This window comes from Sinocyclocheilus rhinocerous, unplaced genomic scaffold (assembly GCF_001515625.1).
Source record: "Sinocyclocheilus rhinocerous isolate Xijiao unplaced genomic scaffold, SAMN03320098_v1.1 scaffold1469, whole genome shotgun sequence".
Taxonomy (NCBI): domain Eukaryota; kingdom Metazoa; phylum Chordata; class Actinopteri; order Cypriniformes; family Cyprinidae; genus Sinocyclocheilus; species Sinocyclocheilus rhinocerous.
Window position 1 is genome coordinate 31,809 of NW_015650017.1, and position 3,963 is coordinate 35,771.

The 3,963-nt window shown below is 36.5% G+C and overlaps 1 protein-coding gene across 1 annotated transcript in view; it reads right to left on the reverse strand.

Annotated features, from left to right (window-relative positions):
• The window catches only part of LOC107711375 (zinc finger protein 239-like), a 20,927-nt gene that overhangs the window by 13,764 nt on the left and 3,200 nt on the right, over nucleotides 1-3,963 (reverse strand). The gene's annotated exons all lie outside the window — the stretch shown is intronic.

Sequence of the window (3,963 nt, forward strand, 5' to 3'; positions counted from 1 at the left end):
CCAAAACGGTATTTATTGTTAGAATTTAGTATTAAAACATACAAAATTTGAGAGCTGAGACTTTGTTTCATATCGCATTTGGCGTGAGATCTACATGGGCAGAGTGAGAGCGTGAGACAGAGCCTAAAAGCGTGTGTCTCACGCCAAATGCGTGAGAGTTGGCAACCCTGCTTATGTTATCCCAGTACGTGAAAGGTATGTGATTAATAAAGTGGTTCATTATTATTTAAGTAGTAAAAATGACGTAGACTCACAAGATCTGAGCATCCACTAGTATATTGGGCTCAACAGAAGCATCAGTATCCTCACTTATACCAGCTGGCATTGGCATTTTTATGTTCCCCTGCATCCTCTGTTCCTTGTGAAAGGACCTTTTCCAAGGCTAGAGAGGTTTTGTCCAAGAAGAGGAATTTCTAAACCCTAACACACTTCAAAAACGTCTGTTTCTCAATAAAAATCTATAATATTCCTTCCTTCACTCACCCCAAACTGCTGTGTTGCAGTTTGCTCCACTATATCCCCAGTCCCATAAGCACTACACTGCACTAAAAACTAGTAACAGTTCTTTCATGCCAACTAATGTATTTGGTCTTGGCGGAATAGATTTGCTAAGCTGCTGCTGCTGCTGCGGCAGAGCAAGTACCGAGACTTGCTACTGCCAATACATCCACAACATGCTACTGTGAGCATGTATGAAATATTGCTGCTGCAAATATAAGATACATGAAATAACCCCCATATAGCATACATGAATCACCTCGTAGCAGATCTATACAGGTGGAGCTGGGGAAGGTGGAGGGCTTCTGAAGCAAGCTGCAACTGCTACGGCAAACACTAGCGAGCTCATTGGCTACTGATACAGGAGAGAACCAATCAGCTGTGCCATGTGATAATGATGTCATTAGGTCAGATTGAGTTAGACCTATCGGACTGCGCCATCTAGAGTTTCATGCCAGAACTCTGTACTTCACTGCACAAAACAGTAACAATTCTTATTTTTTTCCCCACTCCAGATTGCTCTGGTGCAGTTTGCTGTATTTCTCTCCCTCCCCCATAAGCACTGCACCCAACACAGTCTCGCTTTTGTTGTTCGAACTGTCACTGTCCCGACAATTAATGAATAATTAATTAACTGTGTGTGTGTCCGTTGTCTCTGAACAAGTAAAGCCAGACAGAGAAAGATATATTTATTTTATACCCAGGCAATGGACATGTCTTCTCAGGCATTGGCTCAGGATTCATTGATTTGTCTGCTATTTCTTTGCACAGTAGCTAGGTGTCACTAGTGAGCAATGCTTAATGAAGCTTCGGGTAATTAACCTTTTGGTGAAGCAATGGGCTATGAAGTTTCAGCGGTTCAGGAAGCCTCATTTTGCCATCACTACTAACAACTACATTCATAACAACAAAATAGATCCCTCTTACCATTTACAACACTTCTTTAGATGCCTATAAGTATTAGCAAGCACACAAATAGCACCGAGACTGAAAACTATTCTTCTTCTTGGTGTTTTAATGGCGGATGGTATACAACTTTTAGGTGCATTACCGCCACCTACTGATTAGGAGTGTGGGTCAGGATCATAATCTACCTTTTAATTCACTATATTCTATTATATAAACCAGTGTCCTTTAAATACCATATTAAAAATTTTAAGCTTTTATCACCTGATTCCTTTTCCTCCTGATTACAATATTCACACGTCATGTTTTATGTCTCCCTATTCTATTCAAATTGCTATTAAGAGCAGTATGACCAAATCTAAGCCTTGAGACTAGTTTCTTCATATCTATTTCTTCCTGTTACTCTATATTTACCTACAACTCTTTGAATGCTATAAAACTAATCTCCCTGGTCTTTCTTCTTCCCATTGTTTCTGCCGTCTATTCTTCACATGTTGTCCGAGTAAACACTTCATTTCACTCTTAGGCCTATACTTTAACTGCATATATCTATGTCTATTTTCTTTGTTGTGTCCTTTGCATATTTGTCTGCCAACTCATTTCCTTTTACTCCTACATGAGCTGGTACCCAACAGAAAGCTACAGTAATTCCCACCATCTGAATCTGACTTTCAGCTCTGCTCTCTGAATGACATGTTTTAATTTTAATTAAAGTTGAACTAGAATCAGAACATATTAATTTCCATACAAATGTTGATTACACAAACTGTGTAAAGAGTATTTTACAATAATGTGACATAGCGTGAACTGCTCACGGTAGATGATCAAAAACACACCAAACTCTGTTTAAAACTGCAAAACTCTGTAAAACAATGCATCAAACAAAAATAATGGTAAAACTAATGGTAAAACAGTTACTGATGTAGACAGACAGAGTCAGGTGTGCGGTGAAATATAGTTTATTAGGCATTTAAAAGCTTTATCGAGAAATTTAATTATGGAAAACCCCAAAAGCAATCATAATATTTAAAGGCTTTTAAGAGTAAATAAAATTATGAAATTATTCATTCTTGCTGAAAGAAGAATCAGCAGACAATAAAAGTTTAATACTTGAGGCAAATATAAAGTAAAAGTGGAAATGAATGAGACCGATCTCTCTCTTCGTTGACTAACAAGATAACAAAACATCTCAAGAGAATAAAAATGAAAAAGCATGAGATGCAAACCTACATGGCAGTATTTCTTACATCTGCATTTTGTAAAATGCACAAGTGGAAGAATAACTTGTTTAAAAAAAAAAAACACAGCAAAGATGAAATAAAAAATAAACCAGCCTCTTTTTCAGCTTAGTGAACAAGAACATTTTGAACCTGTAAAACCCTTTTACAAACTATGCATTAGAAGAAGATTTTGAACATAAATTTAAACACGTAATAAAGCATAATTATATCATTTATATCATGAAGCAAAATTGTATACAAGAATAAAACTTTAGATATTGTTCTTAGGGGAGAAACTCCATCTTTAGCCCTATTCGGACAGTAATTGTTTCTCATATGGACGTCTGTAAAAATAAATTTACATATCACCTCAGTGATAAAACACATGGATTCGGATGGCGATTTATTCACATTGGAGGAGCGAGTTCTGTGATCCTACGAACCCGGGAACACACTGCTCATGTGGCCAGTCACATGATTGTCTGCTATAAATAAAATGAATTTTATTTACAAATGTATTTTTAGTATTATGTAAAATGTATTCTTATTCCAAGCATATCTTATAATATATAATCATATTTATTATTTGATTATTTAAATCTCCTGTTTAAAAATAGGAAAATAGAGGTACTATAGTTGTATATAGTATAATTATACGCGATATACAGGTGCATCTCAATAAATTAGAATGTCGTGGAAAAGTTCATTTATTTCTATAATTGTGTACAATACAAATTTTAAAATTGTATTGCATACCTGCTGCTGCCATAATAAAGACCCATTTCGAATGTTTACGTGCTTTTCTTCTCTTTCTGCTCCCAGTCGCTGTGATGGAGCGGTTATGAAGTATTGTTCTTTTAAATACTTTCCAGCATTTCAGAAAAAAATATGTATGCAAATTACAGTGAAGTACAACAGTTGCCGTACGGTGTTCGGCAGTTGTCAAAAAGGTTTTGAACACTGAATTTTGAATCGATTTCTTCTTGTAAACTCAGAGATGTGGATTCGGATGGCAATTAAATTACCACACGACCTTGGTGTTTAAAAAAATAAAAAACAGTAGGTAATTCGACCAGGGAACACCGACATTCTGGATTTGGATGGCAATAAAATCAATAAAATTGGATGGCAATAAAATTCAGATTGACGGCTGAAGGTCTGGAATGCATGGCAGCTTTCTTTGGCCAAGGCCATGAGGCGGTTTGACCGACGTGTCAAACAACCAATCACAGTTCGTTTCGTTCAGCGTCACATTTCGGGGCATGGAAATGTCGCCACAATAAGAGACCGGTGTGTAAAACTCTTGGACGTATTTTAAAGATTCTATGCCGCAAACTTT